The sequence below is a fragment of the Giraffa tippelskirchi genome, chromosome 6 (assembly GCF_054371585.1).
Source record: "Giraffa tippelskirchi isolate mGirTip1 chromosome 6, T2T-mGirTip1v1.2.pri, whole genome shotgun sequence".
Taxonomy (NCBI): Eukaryota; Metazoa; Chordata; class Mammalia; order Artiodactyla; family Giraffidae; genus Giraffa; species Giraffa tippelskirchi.
Window position 1 is genome coordinate 132,692,615 of NC_137280.1, and position 15,014 is coordinate 132,707,628.

At 40.2% G+C, this 15,014-nt stretch overlaps 1 protein-coding gene across 1 annotated transcript in view; it reads right to left on the minus strand.

Annotated features, from left to right (window-relative positions):
• The window catches only part of HTR4 (5-hydroxytryptamine receptor 4), a 170,729-nt gene that overhangs the window by 79,984 nt on the left and 75,731 nt on the right, over nucleotides 1-15,014 (minus strand). The window lies entirely within an intron of this gene.

Here is a 15,014-nt window from a genome sequence, read left to right on the forward strand (position 1 = left end):
CATTTTGAAAATGCACAAATGGCATTTACATTTTTCCTGGTCCTCCTTATAGGACAGCAAGAAAGTCTGGTTGATGACTGATCACTATGACAGCATGTTGTAATTTGGCTGGAGGCTGTTGAAATAACAAGTAAAAATAGAGTCCAGAGATGAGAGATAGTAAGAATGCACTGGAGTTCTTCCAGACATAACTAGCAGGAAAGCAAATGTAATTGAACAGAGAAGGAAAAAAAATGTGCTGAAAGTTCACAGACGTGGAGATAGAGTTTGGAAGTTTCCTTGGTTGCTCAGTGGTAAAGAATCTGCCTGACAATGTAGGAGACATAGGTTCAATCCCTGGGTAAGAAAGATCCCCTGGAGAAGGAAATGGCAACCCACTCCAGTATTCTTGCCTAGAGAATCCCATGGACAGCGGAGCTTGGTGGGTTATATTCCATGGAATTGCAAAAGAGGTGGACGTGACTTAGTGACTAAAGAACAATGACATACAAATGTAAGGAGTAAGAATTTGGGAGCATACAGCATAAAATAAGTGGGGGATATCTAACATCTTGATAGGCATGAGGATTTTGAAGAGAAAGGCTCTGCATTCAAGTTCACCATCACACAAGCATACTCATTCACATCTCCATGAACACAACCCAAGAGAGCAGGCTCGGCAGTGACAGGGATAAAGGAAGGCAGGTAGGGAGTAACTGTGGTGTCAACCAAGGAGAGACAGATCAGAGTTAGCCTCTCCACCTGGATACTACTAGACATTCTAGAGCTTATAAAGTAAGATCACTTAAAAATGACTGCTGGGATTTCCCACTTGTCAAACCTAAGAACTGTACTGTATTACAATTCATAAATGCATGTCCAGATTATGCTTATGACAAATGTAAAAAGAATCTTAAAGACATTCATGCTCCAATTATCCCACTTCTAAGAATTTAACCTTAAGAAATTATTAGAACTGCTATTAAAGATTTATGTATGAGTCATAACCATATTGCTTATAATTGGGAAAATTGGAGACAACCTAAATCTAAATTTGAGCATCAGTTACATCAACAATTTCATATTTATTTAATATTTACAAAGCCATTAAAATCCAGAATTGAAAATAATATTTAACAACAGGGGAAAGTTTTGATTAATATTATTCAGTGCTAAAAGCAAGTACATTTTTTTATAAAAATGTGTCTTTACATAAAGGTCCAGAAAAATAACACTGAGAGATTGATTTGTGACCTTTTTCTTAATACCACAAATAAGATTAGAAGGAATGAGTAGTTGTCTTTCTCCTCTGTCCCAAGAAGAAAACTAAAATTTGTATTTTGAATTATTAGCAACGTTGGTTATGGGATTTTTAAGTTGCAGAGTTGAAGGCAGCAGTTTCTAGTAAGAGAGCATAGCCACCTGACCGAAAGGCAGAAGTAGCCAACTATGGAGGAAGGAAGGCTTGAAGAGCTATAACAAGGAGAAAGCAGGGGTTTGTATATTCCAAGAAGAGCAAGAAGGAACACCATACTCCCTCTCAGCATCCATGGAGATCAATGACTGTAATCAATGTCAACTTGATATGGAAGCAGCAAAACCACCCTTCTTCCAGGGACCAGGTAAAAGTGGACAACTAGCCTGGGGTGGTAATCAGAGTGGACTAGAAAGTAAAAGGCCCAGCTTGTCCCATCAAGTGGAAAAAGTCCACCAAATGTCTGAGATTCAATTTCTCCTTGAAACCCATTGATGGCTTCATTAAAAAGTTAACCAATTTAGAAATTAAAAGAAATGAGGCATTTCTTATACTTGCATTTTGTAAAATTCCTTCCAATGCTTTATTTTCCTTCATGACATTTATCTAACATATTGCCTGTTTCTTTGCTTGGTTGTGTAATACTACTGACTGTATCTCCCATCCCACTCCCACCCTTCAGAAGACTGTAAGCATCATGAAAGCAGAGCCTTGGTTTTCCTGGTGTATAGTGGCTACTCAACAAATATTTGTTTAAGTTAATGAATAAATGATGCTATAAGATTATCTTGGAAATCATGGTTATATCACTTGCTACAATAATGCCTCAGTCCACTCAGGCTTCCATAACAAAATACCACAGGTTGAGTGGATTAAACAACAAAAATTTATTCTATCATAGTTCTGGAGGCTGAGAAGTCCAAAATCCACATAGTGGCAGATCAGTTTCTGGTGAAGACTCTCTTATAAACTTGCAAAAGGCTGCTTTCTCTGTGTGTCTTTACACAGTGAAAAGAGAGCAAGATATCTGGTCTCTCTTCTCAAAAGGGCACTAACCCCACCATGAGGGACTCTTCTAAATTTAATTATCATTATTTCCCAAAGGTGTCATCACCAAAACACCCACAGTGGGGGTTGGGGCTTCAACATATGAGTGGGGGGAGACAAAATTCAATTTGTAACAAATAACATGTAGTTATTTATTTTGACCAAACTACTGCTTTCATGTACTTTAATAATCTACTTACAAATCAAACATGCTATCTTTTCCACAAAGACTTCACATATTTTATGTCCAAATAAAATTATACTTGAACAAAAATAAAAACAGGGAGAGAAGGAGAGCTATGTAAGCATATAAACACATATGTACAATTAAATTCAGAGGTTATGGCCATTTGAATGTACAACCAATTGTTTTGGGTGTTTTGGGTGGAGGACTAGAAGATAATGGGAGACTTTTTCCTTTGGGATATTATTGGAATTTGAAATGACAAGAATAGATTTATGTATTACTTGTTCAACTGAAGAATAAGGAAGTACTACCCTCTCTGCTGTGAATCTCATCTTGTACTTCTCAACCACAGCACTTCTCACTTCACACTAGAAGGTTAGCATATTGTTCTTGACAAATAAGTCATACATGACAGCATTAATTTCTCTAAGCAGTTGGGTGTGAGCTCTGCTGTGATTAGAAAACAAATAAATTCACTGACTCAACTAGACTTGGCCCAGGAATGTTAGCTTAGCTATAGGCATATGTTTGCTCATTTGTTAATTCAGCCATCCCTTTGTCTACTCAGTTATTTATGTATGCATTCAACAGAATATGTGAGGGGCTTTGCTATTTCAGTCACTGAGAAGAGAGAGCAGGCATGGTTCCTTCCCTTGGAAAGCTCAGAGGCTATCAGAGCAGACAGACATGAATCCAGCTATGTGTATACGTAAAATTGCAGCTGCTATAAACGTGGAGGCTATGAGAAGAGATGTCCGTGGTGGTGCTAACTTTGTTTCCAGATCAGCAAACACTTCCCTGAAGGTGTGGTCATTGAGCTGCAATTTGAAGGGGGAACAGGAGTTAACTGAAAACAGGTAGGAAATGTGAGGGGGGCTTCCCTGGTGGCTCAGTTGATAAAGAATCCGCCTGCAATGCAGGAAACCTGGGTTTGATCCCTGGGTTGGGAAGATTCCCTGGAGGAGGGCATGGTAACCCACTCCAGTATTCTTGCCTGGAGAATCTCCATGGACAGAGGAGCCTGGCAGGCTACATGGGGTCGCAAAGAGTAGGACACGACTGAGCGACTCAGCACAGCACAAGGTTGGAAGTGTAGCAGTGAAAACAATATGATGTATTCTAACAGGTGAAAGAAGACCACTGTAACTGGAGTGCTGGGATCCAGGGGAGTCACCAGCAGTTGGGGTCAACACGGGTCAGATCAGAAGGGGACCACAGACTGGGCTAAGTATTTAGGTCTTCATTATGAGTTCAGTGGAGTCACAAACTGTCTAAAGAAAGTTGGCATAAAGGATGGCATGATCAGGACTTCCTGGTGGTATAGTGGGTGGGAATCCTCCTGCCAATGCAAGGAACATGGGTTCAATCCCTGGTCTGGGAAGATTCCACACGACTTGGAGCAGCTAAAGCCCATGTGCTACAACTATTGAGTCTGTGTGTTGCAACTACTGAAGCTCGCGTGCCTAGAGCCTGTGCTGCATAACAAGAGAAGCCACCCCAATGAGAAGCCCATGTATCTCAACAAAGAGTAGTCACTGCTCACCACAACTACAGAAAACCCTTGTGCAGCAATGAAGATCCAGCACAAGCAAAAAAAAAAAAAAGGATGACAGGGTCAGATTTACATTTTGACATATCTGGAATATAGAGTGTAAAGGGACAACTGTAGGGTTATTTTGGAAGGCCTTTGGCCTTAGTAATTTTTAAAACTTATGAGTACTCCAGTCGACATATCTAGAACATGGTTCTCACTAGAAGTGTTAATACCCCCAAAAGCACTTTGAGATCCCTGTTGGGCCTAGGTTTGTGGTTATGACTGGGGAACACTATAGGCATTTAAGCCTTCCTTGGTGGCTCAGCTGTAAAGAAACTGTCTGCAAGACAGGAAAGGCAAGAGATGTGGGTTCAATCCCTGGGTCAGGAAGATCCCCCGAAGGAGGGCATGGCCCACACCAGTATTCTTGCCTGGACAAGAATGGACAGAGGAACCTGGTAGGCTACAGTCCATAGGGTTGCAAGGAGTCAGACAGGACTGAAGAGACTTAGCACACACATAGGCATTTAGGGAGAGGACAGGTGACATTATAATATGTGGGACAATCTCTCATTAAAAAGATCACATCTCACATTCTTCATGATTAGAATGCCCTATCACCCATCTGTGTAAGTAAAAATTTGTTTGTAATTACTCAACTTAGAGCTTAAGCCCTTTTACATATAAACACTAATAATTTTTTGCATAGAAATTTATATACACTAAACGAAGGGGAAATTATGCTTTCATTTTGTTCAGGACAGTGATCCCACCTGTGGTACTAGAGTGGACAATCCAACACACCTGTGCTGACTGTCATTAGTAGGGTGTATTCACAGTGATTTAAAGTGCAGGACACGTATCTGACTGCTTTATTATGTTTTATACTGTAGACAAATCTGAGCATTTATATAATTTATATAATGAAACATTTTATTATAAATAACTTTTGTATTATAGTTAAGGAAGTATGTGCATAATTTAATTATGAATAGATAGGTTATATCACCCTCAGATTTCATTTCCGTATAGTCAAGGGTTATTACAAAATATTTGTTTAAAATAGGCCAGGGTAGTGGCTGACCTGATTATGGTCAAGAATCACTAGACTAACAAAGTGTAATGACTTTCAAGAGCTTGGCTTTTCTTCTCCTGAACTTTAGGTGTTTTGTCTACAATGAAAGCACTGAAGTTTTCCTGATTTATCAGTCCTGGAAAAAAGCAGTTAAAGAAGATCAGTGAATGTCAAAGGTTGGAAATGAAAGAGCAGGGGCAGAGGCAGCATACTACTTATCTACTGAGAAAACCAGAAAGATCTACTCTAGCTTAAAGTTTCTCTCATTCATAACCCTGAAGGATTTTTAACAGCTATAACACACATCTTCTGTAAAAAGCTATATTTCATTATCTTATGAATATCTAATTTGACAAATCAAGTTTGTGGCATTCTGGTATGTGTGTGTGTGTGTGTGTGTGTTATTCATTCTCAATAATTTATGGGGTAGAAATGCTTCTCTGTTCTAGAAACTGCTGAGCTGGAAAAATTAATTTTTTGGTTAGCTTGAAAACAAATGCTAGGCTGCAATATGTAATGTAACATAATGTAATGTAATATAATTAGGATATTCCCTTAGGGTTGACCGTGGCAATTTTCCAACACCTCAGGCCTCTTTGGCCTCTCTACTTTAATAATAATGGGATAAAGAATATTAGTTATCATTACCTTAGTGCCACCACATGCCAGAAGAAGGCATCAACTCACTCCTTTGTCACAACAAGATGGCTGTTTCAACTCTATCCAGTTTTCAGATGAAGAAACTGATACTCAAAGATTTGAACTGACGTACCCAAAGCCATACAACCAGTAAACAGTAAATTCAAGGTCTGAACCTAGATCTCTCTAATTCCAGAACCTATGATGTACTAGGATAAATGTTCCAACATGTTAGAGAAAATTCAATAATCAGTGGTATAATTTATGAAGATAATCTAAAAGTTAAGATACATAATCTGGAATACAGATGAGTATAAATGCTACGTCTTAAAAATGTTCTAACTTCCTTGAAACTCCTTCAAGAACTATTAGTACCAGTTTCTCAACCTGCTCTCCTTCAGTAAGCTGTGTTCCATACTTCCTCAGTTACTCCAATGTTCAAACCTTAAATTTATTACCAATAGTTGTAACTCCCAACTACTCAATTTCAAATATTTCACTCTCCAACCATTATTTCCTATCTTCAGAACCCATTCCTTCAGCAGTATAACTCTAGCAACTCTTGGACTCTCCCAGGATAGTCAATCCATTGATCCTAACACTTTTTCACTAGCCCTCACTCTTCTTATCTTAGAACATCACATACCACAGATAGGTTATGGGATCTTAAATACAGGAATGATAAAGATGCTAGAAGTCTAAGGCTATCCCGAGAATTGTCTTGGATAATGATTATCCAGGGATGTAAAACATATCTAGACAAAGTTAATCAGAATCTTAAAAAGCCCTTTGAATTGTTCCTTGCATCACAAATAGAGCAGCTGAGGAAATGGGGATTTCAGCCTAAAGGCCAAAAGGCTCAGAGGTGCTGGGATGGCAAACTCCAATCTCTGAAACACTGTCAAGCAGCTCTGAAAAGTGTGACGGGATCCAGTGAGGGAAAATACTGACAAGTAGAACTCAACTCAACCAAAGAGAAAATGACAAATACTTTTTTCCTCATACTACAAGCTCAATCCACTTGTATAGCTGAAATGCTACATTGGGAAGGTTGCTGAGAAAGGGCCCTCAGTCATCACTGTGTCAGTCTGAATAGGCTAGATTCTTTCTGGTAACGAGCAACTCCCAATCATCAGTAGTTTCAAAGAACAAAGGTTTAGGGAATTCCCTGGAGGTCCAATGGTTAAGACTCCAAATTTTCAATGCAGGGGGCATGGGTTCAGTTCCTGGTCAGGAAACTAAGATCTGGCATGCTGCATAGTGTGACCAAAAAAATTAATAATAATAAAATAACAAAGGATTATTTTTCATTCAATGTACATGTTCATGGTGGTTGGTCAGAGAGGCTCTGCTCATCACTTCACTCAGGGACCCAGACTGATAGAGTAGGCACCATCTAAAATGCTGCTAGCTGCCATGCTAGAGGGAAAGAGAACTCAGGCAGTGGGTGGGTGCCTGTGTGTATCACAAACTGGTAAGGAAATGCTCCTGCCTGGAAGTGGTTCATGTCACTTCCACTCAACAACTGGCCAGAAGTAGACACATGTCCCCACACATCCATGAGGAGGGTATGATATTCAAACCTACAATGTGCCCAGGAGAAAACGGTGAGTAGCATGATGAGCACCACAAGCAGCACAGTGAGCAGTGGTGTACCTCCTCATGGGTCGAGTTAAGACATTCTGGCATTTAAGTCTGATACTTTTCATTCCTACCCTAATCACCAGAGCTGCCCTGCAAAACTTCTCAATGTAGTGAGCTACCCAACACCAGAGGGTGCCAGAAAAACCTTAGAGAACTATAAGTCAGTAACACCACAACACCTACCCGCTATCTAACAGGCTGCATGCATGCATGCTCAGTTGCTCAGTTGTGTCCGACTCTTTGCAACCCTGTGGATTGTAGCCCGCCAGGCTCCTATGTCCACAGGATTCTCCAGGCAAGAACACTGGAGTGTCACGCCCTCCTCCAGGGTTGTCATGCCCTCCTCTTGGGGATCTTCCAGACAGAGACGCCTCTCCTGTGTCTCCTGCATTGCAGGCAGATTCTTTACCATTGAGCCACCAGGAAAGCCCCATCTATTATAATAGATTAGAGGAACAATAAGGAAGCCCATGGTTATGAGTTTATACATGAGTCCTGTACAACAATAAAATAAAACAAATCGGGCATTGTGGAACCCTGTACTAAGTGCAGCCAGATCTTTAGAGAGAAATAAGTAGTTCTCAAACCAGCTAAATGGCCAAGCCCTGGCGTGAATTTTACTCAGTCGAAATAGACCAAAACATGGGCTGACCATCACTGTTGCATCATTGCTTCTCTTCTTCACAAGAGAATCAATCATTTTACCTCTCTCCTCGGGGAGAGATGATGATCAGAAAAATCAAACAAAAACAAGGCGAAAGATTTCTGCTGGAAGAAACCCCTATAGCAAAATTTGTAGTGCTACCAAATTTCTTTATAAAAACCAGAACCTGACTAGCAGCCTCCCTATTCAGCTACAGATAGGACAGCAAGTGGTTAGGTGAGGAAACAATCGGCTGTTCACCCAAGCCCACTGGCAGCCAGTCAGACTAAGCAGTGACGGATAAAATATGCGAGAAACTGCATTAAAGGCTGTCACACACACACACAAAAGATTTTTAAAATTAGCATCTGAATTCAGCCTTCAGTTAGCAAAACTTCCCTGGATATTCCTGTTTAATGCATGTTTCAGAGAGGTTAGGATTGTTATTATAATTGACATTTCAGATAAGGAAACTCAGGTTCAAAAAGATGAACTTCATTCCTTCACTCTTATCTAAGTCTCTCTCTCTCTATGGGTGTGGATGCAGTGCACAAGAAAGCCTCTGAATGGGTGTATGCCCCAAACAGACTTACTAATGTGTCAAAGTTGACATGTTGACATAAGGGAAAAAGAACCATCTCATCACCCCACTAACACCTCCCCATTGCCAGAGTCAGTGATGGAAGATTGGGTTTGAGGCACCATGAGTTCTATACTATAAGGTACCTTCTTATGTTCTCAGGGAAATTATTTATCTCTGACATTCTCAGTTCAGTTCAGTCGCTCAGTCATGTCCAACTCTTTGCGACCCCATGAATCATAGCATGCCAGGCCTCCCTGTCCATCACCAACTCCCGGAGTCTGACATTCTACTTTAAGTCAAATTTCCACCCACCACAGAATTCATTTTACTTTTCATAAATCGCCAAGTGACTAGAGTAATTTTCTCCGGTTTATGCTGTTAAAACGTCCTCATAGTGAAGCTGATTATTGTATCCCAAGAGGAAACCAGCATTACAGGATAACTAATAACTCTGTCCGCATGAGAGTTAACCACCAAGCACCCTGAAAATGAGCCAAATCATCTGGTGATAAAAGGGCTGACTGTCTGATGGTCCAGTCAAGAGAAGAGCTTCTGAATGCATCTCCTCTTTGTCCATCTGCTTCTACCTGTCTCTTCTCACCAACTTGGAACCACTACAGGCTCCTCTCAACCTCCAATTCTGAGGCTAGTATGGGCTTCCCTAGTGGCTCAGAAGGTAAAGAATCTGCCTGCCATGCAAGAGACCCGGGTTCAATCCCTGGGTCAGGAAGATCTTCTGAAGAAGGGAATGGCAACCCACTCCAGTATTCTTGCCTGGAGAACTCCACGGGCAGAGGAACCTGGCAGGCTACAGTCCATGAGGTCGCAAGGAGTCAGAAACAACTGAGCGACTGACAGTTTCACAAAACATAGCCTTTAATAAAAGGAGAGGTAAGCAGCCCTGGTCAGTTACCTGGAGGTCTCAAGCTCAGCTCAGCCTTCATGGGGCTCCAGTTTGGCCCTATTCAAACACCAAAGCTACACTCTGGTTCAGCAACGGGATTCCTTTCCTGTGCCTCTTGCCTGATTTCCTTCTTCTCTTTCTCTCTCTCTGCCTCTATCTCTCGGTCTCTCTCTATCCTCCCCTTTCCCTTTCTTTGTAAGAACATGGGTACATGTAAGTACTAAAGAAGACATGTACATTCTTTAGTAAACAAAGTTGGATTTGTAATAATTAATATGTGTCATGGCCAAGTGTTGACAGAGATCTGAAACAATGGAGTTTCTTATGAGCTGCTGGTAGAAGTACAGTCACATTGCAGAGGATATGCTGCTGCTGCTGCTGCTACCAAGTCGCTGCAGTCGTGTCCGACTTTGTGCGACCCCATAGACGGCAGCCCACCAGGCTCTGCCCTCCCTGGGATTCTCCAGGCAAGAATACTGGAGTGGGTTGCCATTTCCTTCTCCAGTGTAGGAAAGGGAAAAGTGAAAGTGAAGTCGCTCAGTCATGTCCGACTCGTAGCGACCGCATGGACTGTAGCCTACCAGGCTCCTCCATCCATGGGATTTTCCAGGCAAGAGTACTGGAGTGGGGTGCCATTGCCTTCTCCGGAGAGGATATGAGCACTGCCTAATAAAGTCAAGATGTCTATACCCTACAAACCACTCTTAGGCATAGAACCTACAGAAATGTACACATATACCCAGTGACATGATAATATAATTTTCTGTAACTGCAAAACACTAGAAATTATCTAAATGTTTATCAACAGAACCAAAAAACAAATTATAGCTGACTACCCAGGAGTGAAAATTAAACTAGATAAACATATCAATATCACTATATTTTGCACATATGATGCTGAGTTTAAAAAACTAAGTTGTAGAATAATACATACACTATATTATTACATAAAGTTAAAAACATGAAACATGGCTATTTCGTTAACCTATTAATAATTTTTTAAATACATGCTTTATATACTAAAAAGTATAAGGAAACACGAGAGAACAACAGACTCCAAATTCTCAGGTACAACTGCCTCTGTTGGGGGAAGTAAGGAGATGCAAACATGAGGGACTCAACCATATTTGTCATGCCTTATTTCCTAAACTGGATGATGGTATATTGGAATTTTTTCTATTATACTATATGCCACTTTGTTTGTTTGATCTATATCATAATAAATTGTAAATACTGTAGGAAAAAAATCAAACATTTTAAATAACCTTAAACCTCATTTTGATATTATCCAATGTCCAATCTGGGCACACTCCAAAGATATATACTTATTAATTATTAGTTCTTCTCTACTCAATATATATTGTATTGTTTGAGCAGTGTCTTTCCTTTTTATGTGATAATGTAACATATACTTTCATTTAATATTATCTCTTAATAAGTACACTTTCCTCATTAACAAAAATACATTTTCCTAGAACTTTAACATTTTTTCCAGGGAGAAGGATTCAGCAACTAAGAAAATAGACTTTGGAGAAAATAGACTTTGGAGACATGCCTGAGTACCAGTTAATGGTTAATATTTACCTAGGGTAAGTTATTCAAATTTCCCATTTTAGGCTTCTCATCTTCAAAACAGAGATAATCACAAGTAATAATTGCTCAGGATTGCTTAAGGATTGGATGAGGAAATTCATGAAAAGCATTTAGAGAAATGTCTGGCACACAGGGAGCCCTTGATAAACACTACTATTATTATTTACAGCTACTGTCTATCATACCTTATGGGGAAGGGTTCTCATGACAACATCCTTACACTACACCCAGTTCATGGCCACTCCATAGGACATTTGTGATGTTCCTTTGTCTAGCTCTCTACTTGTGCTAGACTTTGGAAATCAGTTACCCTTCAAAATACCACAGAACCTGTGGCAATGTTCAATCTCTGGGTTTCTGCACACCAAGTTCTATTTGTCCAAATTCCAGCCATTCTTTTCTTACAGAAGAATTTCTTCAGCTCGCTCATAGCTGTCAGATACTGCCAAGTTAATTTGGCAACTAGAGAAATACACTTAAGTATTTATATGTCACCATTCTTTTTTTTAATTAAGCCTGGTGTCATGGCCAACTTTCCTCTCTCACATTCATTTTAATAATATTTTAGGTTGAGTTACCGGAGAAGGCAATGGCACCCCACTCCAGTACTCTTGCCTGGGAAACCCCATGGACGGAGGAGCCTGGTAGGCTACAGCCCATGGGGTCACGAAGAGTCAGACATGACTGAGCGACTTCACTTTCCCTTTTCATTTTCATGTACTGGAGAAGGAAATGGCAACCCACTCCAATATTCTTGCCTGGAGAATCCCAGGGACGAAGGAGCCTGGTGGGCTGCCGTCTATGGGGTCGCACAGAGTCGGACACGACTGAAGCGACTTAGCAGCAGCAGCAGCAGCAGGTTGAGTTACTCATAGAACATGTTAACTTTCAGGCAATCTACTGTCCTCATAGTTCAGAGTGTTTACTGCAAATCAAACACATCATTTATTAATACTTGTTTAAACTTGCACTAACAATTTAAAATATATAATATAAAATTTGGAATTTGCATCATTCCCCAATATAACAGAGATTTAGAACAAAAGCTTTCGAGTCAGCCAGGCCGGAATTCAAATTCTTGCTCTGTCATTGGCTAGTCAGGTTTCTCAGGGTAAGCACCTCAGTTTTCTATCTTATATAACAAATTACCTCACATTTAACAGCCTAAAACAACACTCAATCTTTAGTTTATTTTTGTAGGTCAAAAGTCTGAGCACAGTATGACTGAATTGTCTCCTCAGTATCTCACAGGCTGAAATCAAGATGTAGGCAGATCAGGGTCTCATGGGAAGCTCAGGGTCCTCTTTCGAGCTCCCATGTTTGTTGGCAGAATTCAAATCCTTGTTGTTGAAGGACTGAAGCCCCCATTCTGTGCTGCTGTCAGCTGGGGCCACATGCAGTTCCTGGAGACTGCTCACGTTCCATGCCATGGGGCCTCCTTCATCTTCAAAGCCAGTAGGCATTTTCCCCCACATCAACTCCCTCTCCAACTTCCTTGACTTTTACTTCCAGACCTAGATTTAAAGGGCTCATGTGATTGGCTCAGGCCTACCTGGATGATCTCTGTATTTTAAGGGTCAGCTGACCTGGGGCCTTAATTTCATCTGCAAAATGCCTTCACTGCAGTACCTAGATTAGTGTTCCATTGAGTACACAGAAGAAGGAACGAGCACTCCAGGGAGCAGGAAATCTTGGGGGGCATCTACAAGTTCTGACACTCATGGAAAGCCACTTTGGCCCCATAAGCTTTGGGCATACAATAGGGACAATGGTGCTCACTACACAGAAAAAATCAGTTGGATACAAAGAAACAATGACAAATGCTTCCAGGTCCTGAACGTGCTCCTGATTAGTTTCTCTGTTTTCATTATTTATCTTCTGAGCAGATGTTTGAAATGAACCTAGTATAGAAGCTCCTTGGATGACTGCTGCTGATTAGGTCCCTAATAATTATTCATTCTACAAAAGAATGAGGCAGAGACTAATACACCTACATTTTAAAGTTGAATAAATTGAGGCTTAGAGATAATATCTATAAAGTGGTTATCACAGCCTCTGGCATATACTATTAATGCTCATAAATTTATATTAGTTACCACCACCACCACCATCATAGCTCTTATATTAGAAAGTGAAAGTGAAGTAGCTCAGTTGTGTCTGACTCTTTGTGACCCCGTGGACTGTATAGCCTACCAGGCTCCTCTGTCCATGGGATTCTCCAGGCAAGAGTACTGGAGTGGGTTGCCATTTCCATCTCCAAGGGATTTTCCTGACCCAGGGGTTGAACCTGGGTCTCCCACATTGCAGGCAGACGCTCTACTGTCTGAGCCACCAGGGAAGCCCCTTACATTAGAAAGGAGAACCTTAAAAGCCTAGAGGAGAAACTACCAATCACTCACTCCTCACATAAGCCAGAAAAAGATGCTGGAGAGGTGAGCACTTTATAAGGCATTTCTACGGAACAGCTGTTCTCTGGGAAGATGCTTGGTCATTTTTTTTGGCTGGTTGTTTAATACCCTAGAGTTACTATTGAAACTCTAGTCCTAGAACTGATCACACCAGAATCCAGAAGTTTCCAGTCTCTTAATATCAATTTGATGGTGAAATTTGCATTGCCAAGTGCAAAATCCAGTCCTCTTGGCATTTACATTTGATCTTTGTTTCTTGGTTATACAACTTCCTTTGTCTAATTTTACCTGTTATTTATTTTTAAGCTTTTCACCCCCTCTCACTCAACTTTCAGTAGAGACAAGTGGTATTCAAAAGCTCTCTCACATCTTATAAAAGCATATAAAACATTTTGTGCCTATTAAACTAACACCCTTCATTCTTTCAACTGTCACTCCATAATTGATATAAATCAGGTCAACAAAGCATGGTACTCAGAGATGCTTTAGATTTCATATTTAGCTTTGTAGAATATAAGATGCAGAAGAGATCTTGGAACAAAGTTATTCCAACCTTTCATGTGGAAAAGGAAGGAAGTGAAACCCAGTACTTGTCTCAAGATCTAACTGACTTACTGATTATTAGAGAAATGCAAACCAAAACTACAATGAGGTATCACCTCACACCAGTCAAAATGGCCATCATTGAAAAATCTACAAACCATAAGTGCTAGAAAGGGTGTGGACAAAAGGGAACCCCCTTACATTGCTGGAAATGTAAATTGATACAGCAACTATGGAGAACAGTATGGAGGTCTTTAAAAAGTTAAAAAAGGAACTACCAGCAATCCCACTATTGGGCATATTCCCAGAGAAAACCATAATTCAAAAAGATACATGCATCCTAATATTCACTGCAACACTATTAACAACAGCCAAGACAGAGAATCCAAATGTCCAACAACAGAGGTATAGATAAAGAAGATGTGGTACATGTATACAATAGAATATCACTGAGTCATAAAAAGGAATGTAATTGTGTCATTTGCAGAGACATGGAGGGACCTAGAGACTGACATACAGAGTGAAGTAAGTCAGAAAGAGAAAAACAAATATTGTACATTAATGCATATATGTAGAACCTAGAAAAATGGTATAAATGACCTTGTTTGTAAAGTAGAAACAAAGACACAATGTAGAGAACAAACATATGGATACCAAGGGGGAAGGGGGTGGAATTAATTGAGAGATTGAGATTGAATTTATGCACTACTGTGTATACTGTATAGCACAGGGAACCCTACTCAGTGCTCTGTGGTGACCTAAATGAGAAGGAAATCCAAAAAAGGGGATCTATGTATACATATAGCTGATTCACTTTGCTATACAGCAAAAACTGACACAGCAGTGTAAAGCCGCTATACCCCGATTTAAAAAAAAAAACATTCAACTGACTAAATTCAACTAATGTGTAATAGAGGATGAGGTTGGGGGTGAAATCTATCACAGGCTACCTGCCTAAAGAGTTAGATAAATGCTGGATG